The sequence below is a fragment of the Seriola dumerili genome, unplaced genomic scaffold, assembly GCF_002260705.1.
Source record: "Seriola dumerili isolate Sdu_G_001 unplaced genomic scaffold, Sdu_1.0 BDQW01000149.1, whole genome shotgun sequence".
Taxonomy (NCBI): domain Eukaryota; kingdom Metazoa; phylum Chordata; class Actinopteri; order Carangiformes; family Carangidae; genus Seriola; species Seriola dumerili.
In genome coordinates this window covers 19,144,057-19,158,563 of record NW_019174404.1, presented here as the reverse complement: position 1 = coordinate 19,158,563, position 14,507 = coordinate 19,144,057, and the positions used below count along the sequence as shown (strand labels likewise).

At 40.4% G+C, this 14,507-nt stretch overlaps 1 protein-coding gene across 1 annotated transcript in view; it reads left to right on the top strand.

Annotated features, from left to right (window-relative positions):
* The window catches only part of alk (ALK receptor tyrosine kinase), a 321,320-nt gene that overhangs the window by 65,078 nt on the left and 241,735 nt on the right, over positions 1 to 14,507 (top strand). The gene's annotated exons all lie outside the window — the stretch shown is intronic.

Sequence of the window (14,507 nt, the reverse complement as noted above, 5' to 3'; positions counted from 1 at the left end):
TTCTGTCTGCGTCTGGCCCTTTGGTCCCTTATACAGTTAAATTAATGCAAATGTTGACAGCTTAGGTGTGATAGTAGCTCGTCATTTGTACAATCCCAAACAACTGTGGCTGAGCGCTGCTGTATTCTTCTAAATTACAGTGGTCAGATCACAACTTAGCAAACACCAGCAAGTCATGACAACGTTCTTCTCTGCACAGATGTTACACATTTACTCACTCTTACTTTTGCTTACTGCATTGGCGTAACAGTCCCTGCAACAGTTGAGGCTTCACTTGTCACCTCTCATCTGATTTGGCTTAACTTTGGAGGCACATAAAAAAAAAAAATAAAAAAAAAAAAGTTCCAGTAGGAATCCTGGAGAGCGTGCAAAATGACACACGAGTGCAAGAAAAAATAAGGAGACGATTCATTGTGCCTCGCGTTCCACCAGGCAGCCTTGCTGTTTGCAGCAACACAGAAAAGATCAAACTCATAAATATTGTCTCTTCTGGGGCTGATGAAAAACAAATAGCCAATTAAAATCCAGCTTTCCTCTGCTGGTTCTTCTCCTTATTCACTCTCACTTTTCCCTCTCTGTCTGTCATTCTGTGCAGGTTACAGTCTAGTTTTCAGAACTAGGTTGCAAAGGCATCTACTGTGTATTTTTAATGATGAGGACCAATCAGCCTCATCTGCCAAAGCCTCTCCCTAATGCAGAGCTACCCAGCTCATGTCACAGCATCTCCCTTCTCTTTTTTGAGGTTTATGTAAGGAAACACTACGCTGATGTGCCCTCATCTGTTTTTGTTCATATAATTTTGACTTTTAAATTTCGTGGATTAGGCTGGCATGTGTTTACTCTTCCCAGCTGAGCTCTGCTTCCTGGAAACTGATGATGGCAGAATAGGATGCGAAGCACAAGAAATCTGCCATCCCCGCTGTTGTACCTCGCTTTGAAAGGTGTACAGCGAAAGTGGAAGCTGACATGTCGCTGTCACTGACACGAAGCAATGTCTTTGCAGATCAGCCCCGCAGTCACGCTTGTGTTGTGACCGCTCAGGTTTGAATGCTCAAACACCGGGAATCGCTGACAAAAAGGCTATTTGAACATTGGCTCAACATAAGTCGGAGTTATAAAAAGCAGCATGACATCAGGGCTGCAGTCGGCAAGAGAGGGAGCCCAAATCAAATCCTGTGCACAGCCATAACCTTCTTTTTTCCTTTGTATGGATTTCTCTCTCCTGTGCCCATGCAGATTAACTGGACTGCTTTTGGCTACAAAGACATCTGTGACCTAAATGAAATGCATGATTTTAACCCCACCCAAAAAATGAACATTTAAGTCCAAGCACTTCTAGAATTGGATGGCAGCACCTGAGTTACCTTAGCTCAATTGTTTTGTCTTCACTTTGAGGAATAAATATCTGTGGAGAAATCTATTTTGGAATTCTCTTCTGGTATTTGAGCAACGCACAAAATCTGCTGCTGTGTATGAAATATTACAACCACACACACACATACACACACACACACACACACACACACACACACACACACACACACACACACACAGAGAGAGAGAGAGTAAGCAGAGCTCAATCAAAATCTTCTCAACATTCTGCTGATATTGCTTTCTGATGACTGCACACAGCCCATTAAGTTCCATTAAATGAGCACAAAATCAAACGCACTGCATTGTAGTTTATGTTCCTCCCACAAATTGAATAGTGAGACAGCATGAAGTATACATACATTTCCAAAGGCCAATCAAATCAACAAATAGTTGATTTCAAGGGTTAAGGTTTTAGCAGATGTAAACATGAGAAATACCTTGCTTCAAGTTTGAAAAGGTTTCAGTCGAGGAGAAATAGGAAAAACCTTGTGGAATATTCACATCTCCTTCACATGCTGCGACTGTGGTGGGAATCAATTCTTTCTCTCGTTTTTCATGGTGCAATCACTCACTTGCTTTTATAAAAAAATCTCATTTTAATTCACAAAATTTTACTTTTTAGAGGAAGGTGAACATACCCCGGCAGTCCACTGCAATCATCCATTGTGTTGCGAAAATGAAAAGGGCTGTAGTTATGATAAAACCAGTTCGTTGTCTAGAGTTTGGTTGATAATTTTAATTGCTGCAATTTTCACTTCTAAACTTCAAAGTATTTGTGATAACTTCGTTAAACTTGATTTTGACAGGAATAATGCCCCAAGCTACAAAGTAAGACCCAAAGGTTTACAGAAAAGAAATTCTCCTTAGAGAGACCAGTCACAAGAATAAAATCTCCAAATGTATGTTGACACATGCAGATCTTCAAATTTGTCTTTTGATCGTGTTAATCCACAGTCAGTGCACTACTAGACTACTATTACTACTATCAGTTTTTTTGAGTGAGAGCAGCAGATCTGGGGTAAAACCAGTTGATCTAAGAGCCTTGTCTATTGTTTTTTGAATTGAAGTAAATAACTATGTTCTCTAATAAAGTCGATGAAAGTGATTGTCAAAGTATGATAGCAACAGAAAGGCTCTTCATGTTCACTCGGGCTGGCTGCTGCTCGTGTCAATAAAAAAGAGCAAACCTTTTGGCCCCTGAAGCTCTTCTCATCCTCAGTCAGTCTAGCAGCTAAATTATGCCAAAGCATTTTCTGTCTGCTTCAAGGCGAGAGCCCTGATTGCCTCATCACTGCCAGCCAACACTCCATGCCAAGTACAGCCCTTATCTGAAATACTTGCCAATCAATCATAGGCACAAACTTTCCCATCTGATGGGTGCTGGAAACCAACAGAGCGCATCCAGATGGTTTCAGAATTCAAAGCAGCTCCCCTGATCTCCATTTTAGGCACCGCTGTTCTTGTCGTAGACTTGCATTTTTCTCTATGCTTTACTGTCATCACATGTTCATTCAACCTTTATTTTAACCTGGAAATATATTGAGGTAGAGACCTCATTTACAATACAACCAAGTGAAAAAATGAAAAAAAATAATCTAAAGGACCAAGAAACAAAAAAGGAAAGTTAGATAAAAATGTACACGGTAAAAAGTAATAATAAGCCGAATTAGTAAAATAGTGAAACCTAAGGAATAAATAAAGCAATTAAAATTTAAAGTAAATGAATCCAGTGAAACTTGAACAGCTGCAAATGAAATAAAAAGGAATGAAAGATTTAAAAAGCCCTCAGGATAAACATGAGATAAGTTTCACATTGTTCTGCGTATTATTCCAGGTTACAGGTGCATAGCGAGAACAACTGGATTTTCCAAGTTCAGTAAAAACAGCTGGCACCTGCAATACAATCCAATCATTGAGCATGTTTGGTAAGGGCCCACATTGAAAAACAGCAATGAAGTAATGTAAGGGAGTAAGAAACCAGTCAGGGCCTTATAAATAAATAAATAAATAAAACCCAGTGTATATCGCGCCTTTCAGTGCGAGAGGGCCACCCAACCTTGGCATACACTTCACAATGATATGTATTATAATTATCACAGGTAATAAATCTTAGTGCAGTGTGAAAAACAGTATCCATGGGCTTCAGAGTAGTAGTAGCTGAGGCATGCAAAAATAAAATGTCACTATAATGCAGTACTGACAGGAAAGTTTTCTCAACAAGCTAAACCTTCTATATGCAGAGGAAAACATGATTTATTCCTTTAAAAGAAACCATTTCTTCCCTTAATTTGCTCACCAATTTGTCACATGATATATAAAAGTTCTCGTCGATCCAAGACACTCATACCCCGTGACTTTTTCAATATTCGTACTATTCTTAGTTGAGATGATGAGGTTATCAAAATCCATATTTTTGGCTCTGGTGAAAAACATGAATTTAGTTTAATCTGCATTAAGAACTACTTCATGGCTATTGAGTGCAACTTGTAAGTCAGCAAAACAGTGCTGCAGGAAATTAACAGCAAACTGTAAACCATCTGAAATACACTATAAAGATTAAAGATTAAAATAGATTAAAGATTAAATTACACTCAGTTACAGAAGAAACAATATCGTCAGTATACAAAGTAAACAGAACAGGCCCCAGGATTGAGCCATGAGGGACACCTTTTGCACAAATTCAGATTTAACAATTCCAATAGTCACACACTACTGTCTGTCCATAAATTTTGTCAAAACTATGAAAACTATTAATAAAATATTATGAAGTCTTTTTTTTAAAAAAAAAAAAAAAAAGAAAACTGTATGAAATGCCTTTGATCAACATTTTTGCTAGGCATGATAATTTAGAGACAGGTCTATAGCCTAATTACTGGAAAGTCTGCCTTTCCAGTACCAGTTAAAACTGAAAGGTTAAAAGTATATGTCACAGAGCTGACTACAATTGTAGCAGCAAAGTTTAAGAAGTCAGGTGGAGTCAGTTTAAGGAGTCAAGCTTATCCTTGTCAACTGAATTCTGTAGGTCCATAGCTTGTAGAGCATTGGTCAACAGCTGTAAAGTAAAGCGAGGGCTTGTTATTATCTGGGTGTCAGGATTAATGACAGACAGAGGGGGTCCTGTATACCTTTTGTCAAACGGTTTACCAGAAAATGCAAAATCTTTGCTGCACAAATCTGTTCCCTGTCTGATATTGAACTATTCCTCAACAGCTGATGGGAGAGCTGTTGAGGAGAAAATGAGAGGGAAGACTTAGGGTTGACAGAATTCACTGCCTTCTGGAATTTTGCAGGATTTTAATATGATTTAGGGATTAAAACAAGTAATAGTCAGATTTAGCCTTTCTTATTGCACGTGTTCCTAAGCTGCCTAAAAGGAAGCCAGTGATCAGGATGGCCTGGACGTCTGGCAAGAGTCCATGCTTTATTTCTCTCTTTGAGAAGGGGTGAAATTCCAGATGACAACCAGGGACTTTACATATTTTGAATTCTATATTTTTTAAAAGGTGCATGCTTATCAGCTACTAAAGTGAAAAGACTTACAAAATACTTCAGAGCTAACTTAACTTCAGGGAATTTAGTATCATGAATATGACTTGCCCCAAGGGCATTCAAAAGGCCTGCTCATCAAAATGTTTGAAATTGAGTCTAGTCATCATATGGACATAATTTTGTCATTCTGGTAATTCTAATGTAGACTATTGGACAATAAACATGAAACCAGAGCTAAAGAGATGACTTAAAGGGGTCTTTGAAGTTTGGCCTGGTGGGATCAAACTTAACGAAGGAGTGGGGTCCAACTGTATGTGCAGTGAATTCAGACAAGACAATGTCATGTTCACAGAAGCAGAAGGAGACTTAACTCAAACTCAAGCACTGACTATATATGGACTTGGAAGTTGGAGACGAGGACTCTGACTTTTTTTGGTAGTTTTAGTGCATTAGTTTGGCTATTGTGTCCCACACAGTTTATAAACTCCCTTTGAAATGGTGATAGCAATGTCATTTAATGTAGAGCTTTTTTATTCATATGTCAGTTCTTTGACTGTGCCAGAGTGGAGCACTGGAGCCATCTTGAAACTCAACTCAGAGTCAACCTTGATGCTTCAGACACAGACACGGACTCAGGTAATGGGGACTAGACTCGAGACTCAACACGGATTTGTAGTTTCATGACTCGACCACTACACTGTATATGACCATCTTCATGTGTCCTGGTCCTTAGAGGTGACACTGCTCTTGTGTTCTTTGTCCTTTGCTGGGACAACAACAACCCAGTCCTCTGTATTTTGAACTATCTAAATGAATGCAACTCTAAGACTGATTGAGTAGGCTACAATTGGATGTTAACACATCCAGCGACACTAGCTGCACTGTTTCCTGATTGTTGGATACGGTGTTCTGGTTTGTGGAGGCACCACATTTTGCAGTAGATGCCAGTCTTATTAGAGCCTCTCATTTATGAGCTCCCGGTTCTGCAGTGTGACTAAGGGCCTCAGGGCAGAAACAGAACTACAACACACCTGTGCTTGGAATACTCAAACACAGACAGAGCCAAGCACATTCTCTCTAACTCATACATTGTTTATTCACAGGCCTCTGTCTGTCCCTTTATGCAAACCAGTCATGTTTTTGAGGCATTCTCAGCTATCCCTCTCGTCAAACTCTCCTTCTCCTTTTCGAAGCTTGTCAGCTCTGCTTAAGCAAAGTGTCAGGAATGAATAGACAAGAGGCCGATTAGTTTGCCTTCTCTCTTTCTCACTGCTCCATGCAATCATCTCTTTGCCATCTTTAACATCTCCAATGACAGTTAGATTGCTTGTAGCATTTCCTGTCTTCTGTGGATTCCCTTTACCCCTCTCTCACCCCTTCCCTCACGCTGTCTTTTGGCGGTTGAGTGCCATGTGCGTTCACTGTCCAGAAAGTTCTGCCTGTGAAGTGAAGGGTGTAAGAAACATGTCCCAGCGGGTAGTTGTGCGTTTTTTTTTTCCTTTATTCCCCAGTGAGCTCATTTGAGGTGAGATTTTGAGGAGTTGAATGAGTTATGAACAACATTGGCTCACCCCACCATCCTCCACTGTTCCACTTCTTCTTGCCGTCTTTTATTCGTAATATTCCCATCTCTTGATAAGATTCTCAGCGCTGCAGTTATCACTGACAGGTCTCTTCATGTACCTGAAATCATTTTGAGTTTAGTAACAAGGTAGAAAACCTGAAAATGTGAGATGAGAGAAAAATTGCTTTCTGTCTGACTTTATATCAATAATGGTGCCAACTCCTCTATTTCACAAGGGACCAGAAGATATGGTCACATGGGATTACCAAGGATGACGAAGCTTTTCCTTAGTTTTCCCCATAATACAGTTATTTTACATTTTACAATTATTTCCCTACCCAAAACAGGCCATGCACACAGACACACAGTAATGTAGTGAAAATGAACTAGTTTGTATAACATGTCATCTGAAGTCAGTGTGTTGGCTGTACTTGAAGATGGAGAGATAATTCTGTCCTCGTATAGCGCTCAGTTGTAGACACAAAATGTGACATGCTGCAAAGGGCCACAGGCCGGACTCGAACCCGTGTTATGGACTAAGCCTAAATGGTAGGCGCTCACCTGGCTCAGCCCCTGTTTCTGCTGTTTTATCAGCGCAGTAGAATTATATGAACGTCATTAAAACTGCGGTGTATTTCTGTGTGATACCATTTATAGTGCAGTAGATAACTAAATGCATTTTCTTACACAAACACCACATGGTGTTAGCGTAACAGTCAGTTCAGACCCACACAGTGAGAAGTCAGAGAAATGAACAGCAGAGGGATACGCTCAGCAGTCCGTCCAGTGACGAGTACTCCTGTTTGCATTAGCATGACCATTCTCTTTTACACCTCACTTCTCATCTGGCAAGGCTAAAGCTCCCATTAACTGTGTTACTGAAGCATGAGAGCGCAGGTAGCCACATGCTGCATGGTTATGCACTATCCCTTTGAGATAAGCCCTGAAATTCCTGTCAAAATGAATCAGGGACCCCGTGTTGGGTGAGTCCGGCGAGACAGCCCCGGCAAAGATAATGAGCAGCCAGGTCGGTGCTTTCACCAGCTACTACTGTTTAACAGTTTAATTTGCTAATCAATAAACCAGTCAATTAGTGAACTTACCCATGAATCACTATTTGCTCATGCTCACAGCAATGTGTGCGGCTGTCAAATTCTGTCTGGGCTTTTGTCCCCCCAATCACAAACACTCGGGTCACTTTAATTAAACACAGAATTTGCAGCAGCTTCCTGCTCCCTCCTGTTCCTCTCCACCTCTCTTCATCTATGTCTTTTGTTGTACTTGTTACAACAGTGCTCACAGCCATTGACGTGCAAATTGGCTCCATCTTGATCATCTCTCTCTTGTTGTTTTCCTTACCCACTGCTCATTAAATTGCAGTGTACTCAGCTCAACTCAACAATCTATTAGGGCTCTGATAGGCTGCTAATGTTTCCTCATCAAGTGTCATTAATCACACTTTGAGAGCACCAAGTGACAAAGTTTAGCTGCTTCAGTGTACTTATGTGTCAAGAGCGCTTTGACAATAATGCCTGACAGGTTGGTTTAGGTCGATGGCTAAACCTTCAGATGCTTGTATTTATCCGCTGCCTTCAACCTGCTAATGTAGGCTACACACCTATTCTCAATGCAGCAAGGGACTGAAGGCAGCGATGCACATAGGTTGTGAGGGATACGACAATGTACACAATGGCTCAATGTAATCGTAATCACAGATTTTATAATTATACAGCATTAGTGAGTAAGTCAGCAGAAAGCGGAGACATATGCAAATATCTAGCAGCATTAAAAAGCCATCATCCTTATTGCTCCATGAACGTTATTTTCACTGAAGCTACAGGCATTAGGGATTCTTTAGCTTGCTATCTTTTAATAATAACGCCATACGAGCTTTTGCCGCTCACCTCTCTAAGGTTATTTAGTTTCATTAGCACTTCAACATAAGCAACGTCCTGAAAGATTTCCATAAAACGTCTAATTATTTTTCCTTTGCCGGGACATTAGCCGGAACTTATTTCATTTTTGGTGTGATTGTAGCCTGTCATTAGTTTTGGTGCTTTGTGTGTGCAGTACACATTTTATTGTCCTGAGAGGGGAGCAGAAGTCCATTATTGATTTCATCAATTTCTTCAGGGTCAAATAAATATCTGCTCCTGTTAAAACACAACACAGCAAACACGCTGCAGATCTGATTAATGCAAATGATGCAACAATCACATTAATAATATTCATGAGATTATGATGATTTCTGGAAATGTTCATCTCTTCATCTGCTAAAGACGGAAAATTAAATTGACCTTTTGAATGGGTTCAACATGCGACAGCACAGGAGCACTGCTGTATGGAAGCACAATGCATCTCTTTTATTATTTATTAATGTATTGACATGACATTTTGATTATATTCATTGCACTGTTGTTACTTTGTGATGTGCAGGACAGTAGCCAGCATAGTTAATACTTTGCTAGAGGGGTTGTCTGCATCCTGGAGGTTAGAATAGCAGGTGTCACTGCTTTTGAATTCCTCATCAGGCTTGTTATTGAATATGGATCAGTTTAATAGTCCAGCTCTGGCAGTCTGTGGCGTCTCTTTTACAACAGCTACTCAAAAAGAGCAATTTCATTTAGAGAAAGTGCATATCTTTGATTGCACTTTTGATTTATTCATTTCAATACTGTGCTCAATTATGTTTTAGTGCTTTAATCCTTTGTTTAAAGGTCTAATGTTTCCCAGTGTTCCTCTTTGTGTCAAATAGATGAAGCGGGGTGTGCCGCCTTTAAAAACTGCCGAAGAAGAGTTTCACTTGACTGAGCTTTACTGGAGTTGGGTTTGTGAGAAAACTTAACTCTTTAGTTGATAAGAAATACAAGATCTAAGACATTTTCCATGCAATGACACATGTGCGTCCTCATTGATGAGCAGTGTGTGCTGTTAAAAGATGGCGGTGTGATGTGATGTGAATTGAGGATACTGGCAGGTTCTCTGTGTGGCTGTTGAATCACACACCCCCCCCCCCCCCCCCCCCGAACTTCCTTGACTCGCTCAAGTGTAAATCCATCATAAATCTTTTAAAACCAAATAAACGAAGCCTTGTAATGTTAAATGTTAATTATGCATTAAGATCAGCAAGGGAGCTTCATTTATATTTCTATCCATGTGTCAGCCAGTCCTATATGAAGATGCATGACTCTGCAGCCTGCTACTAATTGCTGCTGCACCAGAGACTTTTCAGGTTTTCTGTGTTTCTTGCTGGATTTCCTCTTGATATTCTGATATTTCCTATCTTGTTAAATCACTCATGTACAGGCCTCCTTTCACTGTGCGGCACAGAACCGGAGGTGCAGCACTATTTTTTATTCAGCCTGCACTGAATCATCTCCATTTGGCAGCTATAATCTTACTTCACAACACCTGTCTGTCTATTTTATTCGCATGATCTCATATGCAACTATGTGCCAGCACAGTTTGCATATCGCTGCACGACCATTAGATATTGTTCTTGCCTCTTTAATCACCATAAACCACATGTGGGGGAACTCTCAGGGGAGCTCTCATCTATGCAAAATACACAAAAGCCTGAGTCAGTTTTTTTCCTTTTCAACTGCAACGTCAAATAATCTATGTATTATTGCATTTGGGTTTACAAGCATTGCCATATTACACTACAATACATTTATTCACACATTTATTCAGCAAACCATATGGGTGATTGATTGTGTGACTTATTTGCTCGATATAATAAACATGAAAAGTGATTGAATAATAGACAAGAGTGCATTCATTTCCAGCTGTAACACTGAATGGCTGAATGTATAAAACTGTCAAGGACTCTGAGGAATTTACCTTTAGATAATCAGCACAATATTCAAGAGCTCCAGAACACGAGGCGTCTGATGTCAGATATAATAAAGTCAATGAGTAAAAAATGTTGACGTGCCTGACGTCTACGGCTACAGAGACACGTGGTTTCAAAGAGCGTTCACTGACAGTTTGTTTCTCCATAGCCCATTATTCTTCTCTGGGGTCGTGGGAGAGGAGGTGGGAGGTTTACTCAATCCCAGCATGCATTTGGCAGAAGGCAGGGCAACATTCTGGATTACTCCATTAAAGCGCAAACATATAAGGCTTTATCTCTCTGTGTTCTAGACTGTATTTATATTGTTGTGGATACCTCATCAGTCACATGACAACACTGTTCCAGCTCAAAGTCCTGGTCCTCATGTCTAGAAGTGTTCTTGCTCTTATGAGTGACACTTTGGTATCCCAGGATGCATTTCACATCATCCAGTGGTAATGGTGGATCATCGCTGGTATAATTTTTGTTGAAACACTTTTATTGTGTCACCAAGTTAAGGTTTGAGTTCTTTCAGGTGACCAACGACTAATCAATCTCAAATATGTGGCCGGTTCTTTAAAATATTGTTTAGTCTGATGTTTTCTGGAGAGGTGAGGATCCTCTGACCAGCTCCTGAGATGTCCACCTCAGGGAGAACAGTCTTACCTGTGTGAGCCTGTTGGCAATTTACCAATGGCACTCATGTCTCCACAGCATTTTCAACATAATGAGATATACTTCCCTTTGGGAGACACGCTGGTGTCAGAGCTGCCACATTAGTTTGGCTGAGGCGCAGAATTTAAAGCTCATTTTGTAGCTGGACAATCAACTTTGTACAACAGTGCTGCTTTTGTGTGTCTTTGGTTCCCTAAACATACAGATCTTACTATAGTATAGTATAGTATAGTATAGTATAGTATAGTATAGTATAGTGTAGTATAGTATAGTATAGTGTAGTATAGTATCAGTTGATCTACAGAAAATTAATTGGCAACTGGTTCATATAGTTTCATGAGCAAAATGCCAAATGTTTTCCAGTTCCAGCTTCTCAATGTGAGGATTTGCTGCCTTGCTACCTTACACAGTAAACTGAACGACTTTAAGTGGTCGGAAAAAACAAGTAACAAGCAAATTGAAGACATCACCAGAAGTAGAGAAAGTGCAAAGGGCATTTTTCATTATTTTGTAACATTTTATTGATTAAACAATCTGTTGATTAATAGAGAAAACACTTGACAGATTAATCAATAATGAAATAATTGTTAGTTAGAACTCTGTCTGTTGACTGAAAGCTTTGGTTTGTTTTTTTTCCTACAAAAAATGACTGTCACACACAACTGTCTAGACACTTGTAATGAGTGTAATGGCCAGAGTCGGGTTCAGCTGGTGTGGTCGGTGAGAACATGTGCGTCTCTCCCTCTTCGAGAGTTTGGAGCTTCAATGACAGATTTTTAAACTTTGTGTATTTTGTCTTGAGAAAGGCTGAGGCATGCAGTGAAATGTTTGACATTGTAGTAGGTAGGCACAGTTCACTTCCTCTAAAGTTGCACAGAGGTCATCAGTGACTTCACAGAGCACATCTTTGAATATTAAAATCTTTTTGGCAATTATAATTTTTTTTTTTTCTCTATCAGCTCGCGAGATTGAAAAGAATGGTGTGAGAAACCAAACTCAGCTCGCACACTGAATACAACCCCCCCCCCCTCCCACACACACACACACACTCTCTCTCTCTCTCTCTCTTTCCACCCACGGACACTAAATCCTCCTCAAACACGCTCAAAGCTATCAGGTCAAAAATAGGACAATCTCTGTGAAGATCAATCTGCAGTGCGGGGACTTAATTTTGCGCAGTTCTAAATGTGCCCTTCGCGATGGAGCACAAGAGTCGCTGAGAAAATGAGACACAGACGGCATGAAAGCAAAAAAAAAATCATCTGTGTGATAAAGAAAATATGAGGAGGAAAAAAGGGACGTGGAGGAGAAGGAGCTTCTTTTAAAGCATGAGAGCAGAAACAAGGAGCTGAAAATAGGGACTTGTATTATTTGCTGTTATTTATCCTGGTGCACTCTAGTCTGAGTAAGTCTTGCCTCATCACGCCATCTGTGTTCCCCTGCCTCGTCTTCTTGTTCTCCTCTTCAAATAACTGCTCCTCTCTATACACGCGTGCACATAAAAAGGTATGCTGTAACAGTGACAAAACAAGGCCGCCAGCATCCCAACGAAGAGGGGCTTTGTCAGGCATCATGCTTGGGCTGCCACGTGAGAATGTTCGGCGTTCCAACGGCTTCTCACTAAAGCTTCCTCCTCTTCACCCTCCATGGTTTGGTACCATCGTTACAAGCGAGATCAACACACTCCCAGGTTGCCACGATTAGAACGTCTGCCCTGCCCCCAGCGCACACGGGGGGCCCGCGACAGCCAGGAGGAACATCCCGTAAACAAGACTTCCCTCTGCTTTTTACAACTTACTGCTTCACCACATTTCCAAGGAAGCCGAGCATGAGGCTCATGATTACATGCTTCCCATGCATGCACAACAAGGAGCAATGAGGGGAAAACCTGAGAGTACATCACATGGAGGTGTAAAGACTGTCAGCAGCTTCATTATCAGTGCATTTGTCATACATGAGAGCATCGGTGTAAAAACGTTTTTCATGTAGCTGGAGGCTGCGCTGTGTGCCTTTAGGTTTGCTGCTCCTGATGTCAGAGTGATGTTAGTTAAATATGTTTAAAACTGTGAGGTGACCTACACATCGCACACGTGTTCAGACCAAAAAGGAACAAGAGCAGTGACCTAACTTTCTGTACAATGCTGCTGCGGGCAGTTTGCATTTCACTCCTGAAGGGTGATTCCATTTATTTTCGACCAGGGCTTGTTTTTTTTGTTTTTTTTTTCTTCTTTTTTCTATCATGGTGATTGATTTTGTTAAAAAAATTCAATGGATGACTGTTTGATGCAGCTCTACTTTGCCTCTTCAGCATTTTGACCCTAGAAGGGATTGAAACACATCCTTCCAACAAAATAACAATCATGGAGGAATAAGACCAGACTTCAACCGATTTTCAATTATCCATTGCCTGGAGCTGGAGCTCATTGCACTATTGGATATGTTATTTCAACAAGCACAAGCTGAACTGCTGAGGTCCTCTAATGCTGCATTCACTGCATGCTGTATATACTTTGTAAATACAAGCTGCTGACTGGGGAGACTGTCAAGAGGCAATAACAACTAGAGGATGTTTTTGCAAACTCTGATATCTGCCACCTGAGTAATGATTCAGCAAGCGTGACGACACTAGCAATAAACAGCAGCTAATCCTCACGCCGATAGTCCATGGTATTCAATTATTTTAATTAGTGAATAATTAAATGGGATTTTAGTAGAGAGCATTGTCCATGCAATAGAAACAACTTTTTTCATTCCACACTGGGAATTTTTGAAGACACTACATTAAGCATTAAATTCTACACACAGTGCGGACACATAGTAAATAGGCAGTGAATTTGGACACAGCTCTGAGGTCAGCAAACCTACTCAGTTACACAAAGTTAGCTAATAACAGAGACGCACCATCCTGAGAGGCAAACCAGGCAAATGCTTGGGGCATATTGGCACATTTAGCGATGATAAATATAATCCCCTTAAACATCCCATTAAGATACTATACAGTGCACTGCTGTTGCCCCAAACCCTCCTCCCCTTAGTGGGGCTCCTGACGATGTGTATTGTAGCTAGCATCGATGGTCTGCATTTTAGGCATTTACTTTTAGGTTTCTTTGATGAGTTAAATTAGGGATCAGTAAAGTTGATCTATCTGTTAACTTCAATAAGGGAGAGTTTTATTGGTGATAAATTCAACTTTTCATTCATGAAAGTTTTGTGTTATTTCTTCTTTCAGATGGTACAAAAATGGAGAGACCTAACAAACTCTTTTAATAGTGTGCTTTTATGAGGGTCAGATGGTTATTGTGAGTGTATTCAAAAATAATGGCCGCACTGGACTCCAGTAAGAAAAGAAAATCTGTGAAATTCGGGTGTTGATAAGCCTGTGCTTGTCCATCTTGTTAGTGTCTCCTCTCCTCAGACAGAGCTGCTCCGGAAGTCCCATCGCACTCCCATTAAATGCTGTAATCAGCCTTTAAAGAAGAGCTGAACTACTATCAAAGTGTTTCCTCCACTGATTTGTAATTATGCATCTTTCGGCTTTTTGCTGTCAAGGCGATCTCCCTGCAACAATAC